The following is a 14318-nucleotide window of genomic DNA, read 5'->3' as shown; positions in this document are numbered from 1 at the left end:
ATGCATGTGGGTGTTTTATTGTAACGGAATCTATGATGGATCCGCAAAAAACGCTAATGTGAAAGTAGCCTAAGTTCAATATCAGACAAGAAAAGCTTCCTCTCAACGCTTTTCAAGATCACTCTTCGTAGAAGCCGTCATTATGTTAGAGTCTACGAAGGATGGGCCTTCGTTGCAGATTCCATCAAAAGGAGGGGACAAAATAGTCCTCCACGCAGGACTGTTTGGTTCCATTAGTCTCATTTATGTGCAAAATGTGAAAGCGGCCTTCAGTGGTATCCTGGGTAGTTTACACAACAGTGCAGTTCCTACTGTAACTAAGAATGTGAAGTTGCAAATATTACCAGCCATTTTGTTGAAGCCTCTAGGCACCTGGCCACTAGTGATGAGTGGCAGGGGTCATATTCAAATTCGTGATATTTCGCAAAATATTTTGTAGAATATTCGTCATATATTCAGATATTCGTTCAAAAACAAATATATATAACTATAGAATATAGTGCTATATATTTGTTTTTACGAATATTCGTTATTTTTTTTCATCTGAACACGACTTAAGCAGGGAGGAATCATGACTTCAGATGGAGAAAAAAATGACGAATATATAGCACTATATTCAATATAGTGCTATATATATTCGTTTTTATTTGAATATTCGTCATTTTTTTCCATCTGAAGTGAACACATGATTCCTACCTGCTTCTTACTTGTGGGCCAATGACGTAATTGGCCAACAAGCAAGAAGCAGGGAGGAATCGTGTTCAGATGGAAAAAATGATGAATATTCAAAATAACGAATATATTGCACTATATTTTAAATATTTGCGAATTCTTGAAGTGCCGATATTCGCTAATAAAATTTGTTATTCGAATAATCGCGCTCAACACTACTGGTCACTCAGCTCGTAGGAACTAAAATGTTATTATAGCTTTTGTTCAATAAATGACCTGTGATTTACAGCTGGTGTTCTGTTCCAATGTCCCATAACCTGTGGCTGTCAGGACATGATAAGAGGATTGTAGTTTTTCAACAGCTGAAGAGCCTCAAATGCATCCTGGGAGAGAGCAGTGCGAACTAGTGTTGAGCGAACTTGTGTTTTAAGTTCGGCGTCTAGAGTTCGGGTTCAGGTTATCGAAGAATCTCGTTATGGATTTTAAATTCCGTTATGGATTCCGCTTCCACGGACCATAACGGAATTTAAAATCGATAACGAGATTCTTCGATAACCCGAACTTTAGACGCCGAACTTAAAACACAAGTTCGCTCAACACTAGTGCTAACTATGCACATCAGGATTTGTCATCTTAGGAAGGAACAACCAAAAAAAAAAAAAAGTGTCATTTTAAGAGAATCTTTTATAGCTGGAAACATACTGTAATAACTGAGTTTAGCCTGTTTATTCCATGCTACTGTGCATTCAATTGATTCCAACCACAATATGCAGCTGAACATGTATTTTATAGAAAACACAGGCTGATAATATTTCAACACAGATGTTGCTTCAGATTGTGCTGGGATTTCCCACTGTGGTAGATGGATTCAGAGTCTGAACCTTTACTGAATACATTTTTCATTCTGAAATGCTGGTTAACAATAAATACTGATGATTTTGCACAGAGTGAGAGTGATTGATTTATATATTTTAGTTTTCTGGAGGTCAGTATTTCTATTTACAACCCTATTTTGCCATCAATGTATGTAGGAGAAGTCCCTGATAAGGGTGAGTGACAATCTCCTGTACAAGCAATGGAAGATAGAAAACTCACTATAATCATTCCCCTAGCGACATCAGTCATATGCAGAATTCCAGTGAGGGAGATGCAATGTAGGGCTGGAGTCAGCACCTGGCATACCTGGTCAAGTGCCGGAGCCTACTGTTCCTTAGAGGGCCGACTCCGGCAGTTGTGGTCCCTTTAAATATCACCCTGTCCCTGCCTAGTATCGAGGAACGCGGAGCGTGCTGCTCTCAGCGCGCCACCAATAAGTAGAGAGTGGGCGGAGGAGGGGAGGGGCTGTGGCAACTGTGCCACCAATGATAATAAACCTTTAATACAGATACAAGAGGCGGGTGCGGCAGAATCACATAGCTGGCACCCGACCTCTGACAGGGAGCTGCGATCAGCGGCAGTTAACTCTTTAGGTGCGGCACCCAAGGGGTTAACTGTCGCTAATCGCAGCTTCCTGTCAGAGGTTGGGTGCCGGCTATGTGACTCTAATGCACCCGCCTCCTGTATCTGTATTAAATGTTAATTATCATAGGTGGCGCAGTGCACCCTCCCCCCATCCCAGTATTAAAATCATTGGTGGCAGTGGCCTCAGGGTTACCTCCCTGCTTCCTAATTGGTGGCAGTGACAGCTTCTGATGGCAGCTGTGTAATCCTGGGGCTCCGATCGGTTACCATGGCAGCCAGGATGCTACTGAAGCCCTGGCTGCCATGGTAATCTCCCTGCTGCTGTGTGTACTAGGCATAGGGCAGCAGGGAGAGTGTAAGGTCCTATTAACCCTAATAGATCTCTATTAGGGTCAAATCAATAGGACAAGAGATGAAAAGATTACAGGTTCTAGCCCCTAAGGGGGAAATAGTTATTAAATAAAACAAACGCGTGATTCGACATATTTTTTACTCAACTTGTCCCCCCCCAAAAAAAGGTAGGACTGTTCGATTATGGGCCGGACGTTCCATAAAATGAGGAATACACGCGGCTTTTTTGGTGTTTTAATTTTTTCCGCGTGGTATCGAGTATCGCAATACTTTTTTACGGTATAGAAATCGAATCAAAATTTTGGTATTGTGACAACCCTAGTCTGCTGCAGCCTGCCCTGCTGTGCTCCAAATTAAAATATCATCACATTGATATTTATTGGGCATTGGGGGCACAGGGGCAGGCAGCAGCATAGTGCTATCAGCGTCCATATTGAAATGTATTTTCATATTCAATGTCTGTTTCTATTTAGAGGGTGTACAGTAAAAATGGAATACTGAGTAGACCTGAGGGATTAAAAAGTAGGGGTATAAGGATTGATTCACATATATCCGCTCTGTAGCATGTTCTGTCTATTGTATTTGGCAACATCTATAACACATGCAGCTTCAATGCCGTGTCTGTTGTGGAAAATGCCACAAAGGGGCCCACTTAGGCTTTATCACCCAAGGGCCCACGTGAACCTGAAGCCAGCCCTGATGGAATGTACTTTGAAAAATGATGATGATAGAGGTCAAAGGAAAATACTCTATCCAGCAATGTGATGCATGTCTGACAAACAGGAAGAGACTGCAGGACATAGGATATGAGCTCACAGAAGAGGAGGGGTTACAGACTGACATAATGAATTACAACTATAGATAACTTCATAAAACCAAATATAACAATGGCCACTAGATGGCAGCAAATAACACTAAGTATAGTGGAAAGCAACAATAACAATGGCCAATATCTTTTCAAACAAAGTATTCTCAATGGTCACTTTAGGTGAACCTCAACAAATGTGCAAATTACTTTAAATGAAACAGTCACTGTACTTTCACAGGATTTTATTTTATTTAATAGAGAATAGTGCAACTAGACAATTTCTAAATCACTTCATAAAAAAAAAATATGCCTGCATCCACCTGTAAAATAGTTGTTAGGTCATGGCCACTAGAATTCTCACTTCTACCTAATTTGAAGTCCACTGTCTGTTGTCAGGCAAGATCCATACCTAGTAACAGAAATACAAAAGATGTGAGAGACAAAGTGGGGGGTGTCAGAGCCAGCTGAGATCCTGAGCCTGATAAAAGAACTGCTTATACACTGCTTCTGAAGATTACAGGAGCATCTTGCCTTTCAGTAAGTGTGATCCCCCCTTATCTGTTCTGTAAGCACGGGGGCTGAGAACATAGTGGGAAGTAAGAGAAAGGATGTCACAGAAGTACTGTGCTAGCAGATTCCACAGAAAGGAGACAGAACACTGCTTACGAAAGAAATGCATCTAGCTGTGCAGCTAATTAAGGGAATAATTAGGCCGAAAAAGACATCAGGGAAGCCTAAAAAAAAAAAATGCTACTTCACAGTTCTGATTGTACAAAGAAGCATGGCCATTATGCAAACTTATGCTTTAAATATTTTGACATTATTCACTCTAAAAACATTTTTGAAATCCCTTCTAGCAATTTTGCTGTCCTCTCACTGTTTCTAAGTGAATTATATCCTTAGCAGCAGAGAGAAAGCTAGACGGACTCAAGTGGATATGTCTTTCTTCATTGGCTTGCTCCGGAGCTCAGTGAGATTCTGCTTATGTGCAGAGGCCCCTCCTCCATCAAGCGCTTAGGGCTGGAAGGCGATCAACTCCTAATCATCTCAGACACTGGAGAGAAGAAATAAACTGATCCCTAACATTTAGAATCCCTCCCTCGAGTATGCTATTGTGTCCCCAGCCTCACACACACCAAAAGAAGTATGATCACTTAAAAGGGTTTTCCGAGACTTTTATACTGATGACCTATATTCTGGGTAGGTCATCAGTATCTGGTCGGTTGAATTCCAACACCCGGGACCCCCGCCGATCAACTGTTTTGGGAAGGCACCAGTGCTCCAGTGAGCACTGCGGCCTTCTCTCTGCTCCCAAACACAGTGCCATACATTGTATAGAGGCGGTGCTTGGTATTGCACTCCTCCCCATTCACTTGAATGGGGATGAGCTGCTCCTAGACCACGTGACCGATGAACGTGTCGCTCACGGCCGAGGAAAAGCAGAGAGAAGGCTGCGGCGCTCACAGGAGTCTTCTCAAATCGGTGGGGTCCGACACCCCGGAACCCTGCCGATAAATTACTGATGACCTATCCAGAGGATAGGTCATCAGTATAAAAATCTCTGAAGACCCCTTTAAGCTAATCATAACTTTGAAAGGCACTGGAGGGAAGAAATGCACTATGAGCCATGTGTGCCTGGGAGTCTCTCTCTGCTTTCCTCAGTCTGGTTACAAGTTTATAAAGGAAAGTCTAGACCAGTATAGTACTGGCAGACTGCCTGCATGTGGACACGCCCCAGAGCTCTAAGAGGACAGCACAATGCTGCTTTACAACAGCAGAGCAGTTAAAGGGTAACTGTTATGTTTTCATCAAAAAATCAATTTTAGCACATGTTACTGCTACTGCAGCATTATGCATAAAGCAATATTTAGTTTCTTCACATACCACTGTTTTCCTTGAGTTTCTCCCTTAGTTACGGCTGTTTAAACATTTACAATATGAGGACCTTCTCAAGATGGCTCATCTGCCAGTTCTCTGAGGCCAAAACTGCTTTCCCTCACTTCCCATACACACTTGCTGTAGCCAGCAGCTGCCTGCCAGCCAATCAGATTGGATTACTGAGAGACACGCCTCCTCACTCCTTAGCCTAATGCAGGCATGCAGTGTGAAGGACCGCTCCTCTGTCTTCCTGTCTTCTTAGCCAGAGACAGACAAGCCATAGCAACTGTCTTTTAAAGGAGCAGTGGAAAGGGACAGAGGACATTAATAAAAGCTGTTATTATAAGGTAACTACAGATCTTTTGACAATCATTGACAGACCAAGGCTACTTTCACACTGGCGTTTTGGCTTTCCGTTTGTGAGATCTGTCATGGGCTCTCACAAGCGGTCCAAAACGGATTAGTTTTGCCCTAATGCATTCTAAATGGAAAAGGATCCGCTCAGAATGCATCAGTTTGCCTCCGTTCCGTCTCCATTCCGCTCTGGAGACGGACACCAAAACGTTGCCTGCAGCATTTTGCTGTCCCCTTGACGAAACTGTCCCAAACGGATGCGTCCTGGCACACAATGTAAGTCAATGGGGACGGATCCATTGTCTCTGACAATAGTCCAGTGACTTTCAATGGAGTTCATGACGGATCCGTCTTGGCTATGTTACAGATAATACAAACGGATCCGTTCATGACGGATGCATGCGGTTGTATTATTGTAACGGATCCGTTTTTGCAGATCCATGACGGATCTGCCCAAAACGCCAGTGTGAAAGTAGCCTAACTCAGGAATACATGCCTACCTCTAATAAACTAGCAAAAAAATATATATATATATATGAGTTACCCTTTAACAGCCAAAACCACAGCATCTGAGTGCTTGGGAAGGCTCGGACATAATCCAAACCACGTCCCCAGCCAGGACATGGATTTTTTAAATAAACAGTTGAAAACTCAGTTACCCTCTAATACAATAATGACTTCTAATTGAATGCATAGCTTGGACAGCACAAACCCCTTTAGGGGGTTCAATAACTTTTATCCTCTAACAGCTACAAACAGAAGGTGTCCGGGATTCTACTTTTGTATCGTCCATACTGGCTTCTAAAATTTCAGCCTACAGAATGTAATAGTCTTGCTTGGAAGATATACTAGGTGGAATTTCAAGCTCTAGTAAGAAAGCAGATGGGATCTTAAAGCAAATTGCCAAATCGACAATAGACAAAGAGGAGCTCTGAGGACCGCGTTTAAGCTCATCTGCCAAATTGTTCTTTAAATTTTTGTCTGAAAGTATTTTTCCTGAATAGACCATTATGACTATTGCTCTCAAAACGCGTTTGCACCACATGATTGCAATAAGGCCTCATTAGCTGCAAACCACAACTTCTTTCACATGAAAATAAGGGCCTTCAGACTTTCATTAGAGAGAATTCTTGAGAGCGAGGCTCGGGGAAATGAAAGCAATGTGATGTTTCCTCGTAACAGACCCTGTGATCATCTATCATGAGCTCCTAATGTTACAGTCTAATAGAGACTGCGGCCACGTAGCCCATGTCACGTCATCACTAGCGCTGCAACCATCTTTGGATGATAAGGCTTTTTTGTAGTAGGCTACTTTACACAACTAATGGTTTAATCTTCAAAAAAAAATAATCAAAGCCATTCAAATGTACTGCATTTTCCTTTTCAGGAACTCAAATTCAGAAGCAACTGGAGGAGCAGCAGGGGGTCAGTTTAGGGGAGTAAGGCCAGGGACTTAGCGGCGGATTATATTGTCACATGGGCATTAAAAAGTCACAAAGTCTGGTATCTTTTTTTTAATACCATTTTTGAGTTAGTAAATTACCCCCCAACTGAGTGAATGGACCCTGAGCTGCAGTTACCTGGCGCGGCCACTACACTTTATATGGAGCCAGAAGCACATCTCCATTCAAAGTGCTTGTTCTAGTGTCAGAGGCAGCAGAAAACAGACGATCAGCGGGGGTGCCGGGTGTCGTAAGCCCACCCATCTGAGGATAGGTCATCAATATGTGGAGCCTGGAAAGCCCCTTTAGAGGTTATCCGACTAATTACACTTATTCCCTCTCCACAGGATAGTAGATAAGTGTCTGATCGCCAAGGGTCCATCCGCTGGGGCCCGCAGCAATCACAAGAATGGGGGGGTTAAAGGTGGATCACGAGAATGAAGTGAACTACAAAGCATCAATGACCACTTTGCCTTAGGCCAGTTTGCAGTCTAGGAAAAGAAGACTGTGTGACGGCCATATTTCCTGGACCGAGGCTCTCCTGGCCTGACTTCAGTAGACTCGTCACTCCGCACACGCTCATGTGAAATAGGCTTTTACAGGGGTCTTCCAATTACAACGCGTTATTCTCTATCTATTGGGACGCCCACCGGACATGAGAACAGGGGACCCATGTCCCCCATTTGAATGAAGCGATGGTCAAGAGGAGTTCTCCAAGATGGAGGAACCTTATTGAGATGTAAAAAAATAAAATAAAATAAAAAGTCTCTCCGGTCTAAGTCCAGCACTGAGCTCACAGATGAAGCTGAAGTCTGATGCGTCATCTGCTTGCCAACAAATCATACCAGCCAAGTTAAGCCACATCCCAAAGGTTGTGGGAGCATGGTTTAACAATGTGGCTCACAGTATTAATGCCACCATTAGTGCCCCCCATAATTGATAATGTCCCCATTAGTGCCCCCAGTAATAGTAATGCCTCCATTAGTGCCCCCCAGAATTAATAATGCTCCCATTAGTGACCCCAAATAATATTAATGCCCCCAGTAGTGCTCCCCAGTAATAGTAATGCACCCATTTGTGCCCCCCATAATAGTAATGCTCCCATTGGTGCCCCCCAGTAATAGTAATTCCCCCATAATTGCCCCCCCAGTAATAGTAATTCCCCTATAAGTGCCCCTCCAGTAATAGTAATTCCCCCATAAGTGCCCCCCAGTAATAGTTATGCCTCCATTAGTGCCCGCCCCCCCCCCCCCCCGACACTTCTCTATGCAAAAAAATAAAATAAAAATAAACTCACCTCCTCCATTTGCTTGAGTCGTGGCGAACACTGGCTGCTGACTGAAAGCTCAGGACAGGACCTGCACTCCATGTGATGACGTCTCGCAGGTCCTGTCCTGCACATACAGTCAGCAGCCAGTGTTCGCCGCGACTCAAGCAAATGGAGGAGGCGAGTTTATTTTTTTTTCTTCTTAACACAAAAGAGGGAAGTGGGAATTAGACACGTAATTTTTGAGGCTTTTTATTATTTATAAACAGTGGGAATTAAAGGCTGTGCTAATGAGCGCTCCACAATGGAAGCACTAATTAGTAACAGTCCTATTTAGAAAAATTCCGGCAATTTTTATTTTCCGGTAGAAAAAATAATAATTACCGGCATCAGCAGGGGCACTAAATTACCAGCTTGGCCGGTGAGATGGCCTCAGCGGTGGTAGCGGTCCTGAATATGTCACTTCTGAGGCCATTGATTAGCATGTAGATGACACGTAACCCTGGGTTCACACCTGAGCGTTCTGAAAGGGGCGCTCTGTATGCGCGATTGTACCGGCATTTACAATCGCGCATACAGAGACAGGCGAACACACATTGTCGCGTGTTCCCGAATATCTATGTGCGGGAACGCGCGACAAAACGCCCCAAAAAAGATCAAGAACTTGTTTGAGCTTCGGGCGTTTTACAGCGCGATCGTACGCGCTGTAAAACGCCCAGGTGAGAACCATTCCCATAGGGAAGCATTGGTTTCTCCTTGTTGAGCGTTTTACAGCGCGTAGGAACGCGCTGTAAAACGCTCAGGTGTGAACCCAGGGTAAGACTTCCGATCCTGCAAGTGGTGGAGTAGAGGGGACTAGAGATTAAAGGGAGTCTTTCACCTAAACTGACCATTATAGAACACTAACACCATGATCTGCATTGTAGTCCCCATATTGGAATGCTACTTGCCGTATAGCTGTCCCTCGCTTATTTTCGCTAAAAAAAACACTTTTATTCGATATGTTAATTAGGTTCTGAAGGTGCCCAGGGGCGGCGTTCATGCGGCCGGTGCCCAGGCCCCTAGTCGCTTTTCTTATGAAACCCCTCCCCTTTCATCCCTCTGGCCCGCCCTAGGTTCTTCAGAAATCCAGCGCCAGCGCTGTTCATAAGATTCGCAGCGCCTGCGCACTTCATTCCCTATTATGGGCAGAGGCACAATAGCGTTTAATGCGCATGTGCCGGCCCGTATATCTAGCTGGCCTTGTGCCTCTGCCCATAATGGGGAATGAAGTGCGCAGGCGCGGCGAATCTTATGAACAGCGCTGGTGCTGGATTTCTGAAGAACCTAGGGCGGGCCAGAGGGGTGAAAGGGGAGGGGTTTCATATGAAGAGCAACAAGGGGCCTGGGCACCGGCCGCATGAACGCCGCCCCTGGGCACCTTCAGAACCTAATTAACATATGGAATAAAAGTGTTTTTTAGCGAAAATAAGCAACGGACAGCTATATGGTAAGAAGCATTCCAATATGGGGACTACAACGCAGATCATGGTGTTAGTGTTCTATAATGGTCAGTTTAGGTGAAAGACTCCCTTTAAAGTGGAGCAGTCGGGCACATCCTCGACCGTCGCTCCTTTAATTTGGGGGAGGGGGCACAGTATCCCCGTTCTCGTGATTGGTAGGGATCTCCATGAATCTAACAGATCCCCTGTCGATAACGTTCTGTAGCTGAATTATCCCTTTAAGCCAATGTTAGCCATATTTTACTTTCAGTCATTATTATATTATCTCAGACATTTCAGTCTATGCAAACACAAGTGAAAGCAAATCTTCCCTACACACTATGGAAGCTCATACTTTAAGAGGAACATAGGCAATTCATCACAAGTTCCAGAAGGAACCCTGCCCCCCACAGCAACCATAACAAAACCTACAACCAATCACCCAAATTATAACCAGTTCACCCAGGAAACTTACCAACTATCAAAGATGCATTCAAGCGTCCCTCTGCCACAAGAGGCCGAACACTGCGCAACTCTCCTGTCTCCACTGCCGAGAGCGTTTGCAGACTGCTCCTCCGATACGTTTTGGACTACAGGAAAATGGCTGACACTTCAGCTTTTAAAACACAATGCTGAAGACACTTTCTTGCTGCATCAGTATACAAAGGTATCTCCCTTTTACTTAAAAACTCGCTGATTTACTTCCTGAAACAGCACGAGTTGGGGGGAGGGTGTCTGTTTCAGTCAAATGAAGTGCTTAATAATAGTGGCTCGCTGGTATACAGAGTAGATGGTGTTATGTTTTTGAGTGTGAGAAATAATAGAATTGTTTTCTTTGAACACCCCTGTGATAAAATGGTATGATCCAGAGTCTCAACGTTCAAAGGCACCTATCTGACAAGTGTGGTTGGGGTACATTTAACAAAACTTGTGCAAAGTAAAACTGGCTTAGTTGTCCATAGCAACCAAACAGATTCCACCTTTCATTTTCCGAGTTCCTTTGGAAAATGAAAGGATCAATCTGATTGGTTGCGATGGGCAACTAAGTCACTTTCCCTTTGCTTTCCTTTGATCTCCCAAATTGTGTGGGACCCGCACCTATCAGACAATGGGGGCATATTCTAGCGATATGCCCCCATTGTCTGAAATGACACAACCCCCTTTAACAGATCTCACCCACCTGCTGTGATGTTGTGAAAAAGCTTTCAACCTTGGAAATGCCGGACTGCAAATGTAGCCATTGATTTTAATGTGTTCACATATCAGTAGATTTTTTACTGACCGCGGATCACTGAAAAATACACGAAGACCTACACTGCTTTAGTCCACGAGGAGGACCAAACACATCCCAATGAAGTCTATAAGGCTACATGCACACGACTGTATGTGTTTTGCCGTCCGCAAATTGCAGATCCGCTAAAAAAGCGGATGACGTTCCGTATGGCATCCTTTTTTTTGCGGATCCGTTGTAATAATGCTTATCCTTGTCCGTGGGGCAACGGAACGGACATACTCATGCAGACAGCACACGTTTTTTGCGGACCCATTGAAATTAATGGGTCCACATCCTATCCGCAAAAAAAACGGAACGGACACGGAAACAAACTAAGTTTGTGTACATGTAGCCTAAGGCCTCATGCACACGACCGTTTTTGTGGTCCACATCCGAGCCGCATTTTTTGCGTACCCATTCACTTCAATGGGGCTGCAAAAGATGCGGACAGCACTCCGTGTGCTGTCCATATCCGTTGCTCCGTTCCGTGGCCCCGCAAAAAAAAATATAGCATGTCCTATTCTTGTCCGTTTTGCGGACAAGAATAGGCATTTCTACAATGGGCCGCCTGTTCCATTCCGCAAAAAACGGCACGGTCATGTACATGAGGCCTAAGGCCTCATGCACACGACCATTGTTGTGTTCCGTTCCGCAAAATGGGATTCCGTTGTTCCGTGTCCGTTTTTGTTTCCGTGTGTCTTCCTTTATTTTTGGAGGATCATCAGACATGAAGGAAAGTAAAAAAAAGTCTGTCAAGTTTGCCATGCAAATGATAGGAAAAAAACGGATGCTGACACGCGGATGACAATCTTGTGTGCCTCCGCATTTTTTCACGGACCCATTGACTTCAATGGGTCCGCGAACCGTTTTCCGTGAAAAAAATAGGACAGGTTATATTTTTTTGACGGACTGGAACCACGGATCACGGACGCGGTTGACAAACGGTGCATTAGCCGAGTTTTCAATGGGTCTGCAGAAAATCACGAAAAACAGAACAACGGATACGGAATGAAACAACGGGCCGTGAGCGGTCCGTGGTAACACGGCCTGGATTCCGGCTGCGAGCAGGAGCGCACAGCGTCGCTGGTTGCTATGACGCCGTGCCCTTCATGCAGCCGCTGTACTATAGTAATACACTCTTAGGGCTGTTTCACACGAGCGGATGCTGTGTGCGTGACATCCGCTCCGTGAAAGAGTGCCACGACCCGATGCAGACTGCAGCGGCACGGAGCAGTAACATGACTGATAATGCTCCGTGCCTCTCTGTGAGATAAAGTTGTCACTGTGATTTTGTAGTAAAGAGATCACAGAGAGGCACGGAGCGTTATCAGTCATGTTACTGCTCCGTGCTTCTGCAGTCTGCATTGGGTCTTGGCACTCTTTCACGGAGAGGATGTCACGCACGGCATCCGCCCCTGTGTGAAACAGCCCTTATAGTGTATTACTGTAGTCCAGCGGCGGCATGAAGCGCACGGCGTCATAGCAACCAATGACGCCGTGCGCTCCTGCTCTCAACAGCCGTAGGCCTCATGCACACGACCGTTGTGTGCATCCGTGTCCGTTGTTCCGTTTTCCGTGATTTTCTGCGGACCCATTGACTTTCAATGGGTCCGTTGAAAGCTCGGAAAATGCACCGTTTGTCAACCGCGTCCGTGATCCGTGTTTCCTGTCCGTCAAAAAAATAGGACCTGTCCTATTTTTTTGACGGACAACGGTTCGCGCACCCATTTAAGTCAATGGGCACATAAAATTCTCATCCGTGATCCGTGTCCATAGGCTACTTTCGCACAGACCGATCCGCAGATCCGTCTGCATAACAGCTTTTCAGATCAGAGTTTTTTACATCCGACAGTATATTCTAACACAGAGGCGTTCCCATGGTGATGGGGACGCTTCAAGTTAGAATATACTAAGAACTGTGGACATAAATGCCCCCTGCTGCCTGGCAGCACCCGATCTCTTACAGGGGGCTGTGATCCGCACAATTAACCCCTCAGGTAATCTCCCTCCCCAGTTTTAAATTCATTGGTGGCCAGTGCGGCCCCCCCCCCTCCCTCCCTCCCTCCCAAGTATTAAATTCATTGGTGGCCAGTGCGGCCCCCCCTCCCTCCCTCCCCTGTATTAAATTCATTGGTGGCCAGTGCGGCCTCCCCTCTCCCCCCGCCTAATTAAAATCACCCCCCCCATCATTGATGGCAGCGGAGAGTTCCGATCCAAGTCCCAGTTTAATCGCTGGGGCTCCGATTGGTTACCATGGCAACCAGGACGCTACTGCAGTTCTGGCTGCCATGGTTACTTAGCAATTTTAGAAGCATTATACTTACCTGCGCTGTCTGTGACCGGCCGGGCGCTCCTCTTACTGGTAAGTGACAGGTCTGTGCTATAAGCAATGCGCCACACAGACCTTTCACTTACCAGTAGGAGGAGCGCCCGGCCGGTCACAGACAGCGCAAGTAAGTATAATGCTTCTAAAATTGCTAAGTAACCATGGCAGCCAGGGCTGCAGTAGCGTCCTGGTTGCCATGGTAACCGATCGGAGCCCCAGCGATTAAACTGGGACTCCGATCGGAACTCTCCAATGCCACCAATGATGGGGGGGGGGGTGATTTTAATTAGGGGGGGGGGAGAGGGGAGGCCGCACTGGCCACCAATGAATTTAATACAGGGAAGGGAGGGAGGGGCCGCACTGGCCACCAATGAATTTAAAACTGGGGAGGGAGGGGGGTCTGCCCCCTGCTGCCTGGCAGCACCTGATCTCTTACAGGGGACTATGATACGCACAATTAACCCCTCAGGTGCTGCCAGGCAGCAGGGGGCAGTCATGTACACAGTTCTTAGCATATTCTAACTTGAAGCGTCCCCATCACTATGGGAACGCCTCTGTGTTAGAATATACTGTCGGATCTGAGTTTTCCCGATCTAACTCAAATCCGATGGCTAAAGACCCCGACTGACGAAGCTGAGGCGAAACGCGCGTCGGGGTCTTTTGCCTGTCCTGTGCCTGTTGTCTCTGCCCTCAATCATGTCTCATGGTATGTTGTGATTTTCCATCGGATATCCACGAATGAGTTTTTTGCTTACAGCCTCCATTTGAAGGTCTGGTGCATGGGGTCTCATTTATTTTGAGGATCCCATATGGACATTACCTTATGCCTATATTTCCACTTGTGTAACATTAGTATCCAGCGCTTGAGACTCATCCTGCAGTTAAGGTGATGATCACAGTTATTATTATTTTTTAGTGGTTTGTATTTTATAACCCTCCTTTTTTCTGTGAATCACCATACTGCATACTCTATACACTCCTGACATGTGCTCCATCTTTTGGCGG

At 45.4% G+C, this 14318-nt stretch overlaps 1 protein-coding gene across 1 annotated transcript in view; it reads right to left on the bottom strand.

Annotated features, from left to right (window-relative positions):
• Positions 1-10291, bottom strand: part of CPQ (carboxypeptidase Q) — a 492137-nt gene extending 481846 nt beyond the window's left edge. The window contains exon 1 of the mRNA XM_044293689.1: positions 10190-10291. The gene's annotated coding sequence lies outside the window, so the exon portion shown is untranslated. The remainder of the gene's footprint in view (positions 1-10189) is intronic.
• Between the last annotated feature and the right edge of the window lie 4027 nt (positions 10292-14318).

The sequence above is a fragment of the Bufo gargarizans genome, chromosome 5 (assembly GCF_014858855.1).
Source record: "Bufo gargarizans isolate SCDJY-AF-19 chromosome 5, ASM1485885v1, whole genome shotgun sequence".
Taxonomy (NCBI): Eukaryota; Metazoa; Chordata; class Amphibia; order Anura; family Bufonidae; genus Bufo; species Bufo gargarizans.
Note: the sequence above shows the minus strand (reverse complement) of the source record. Positions and strands in the feature narration are given on the sequence as shown.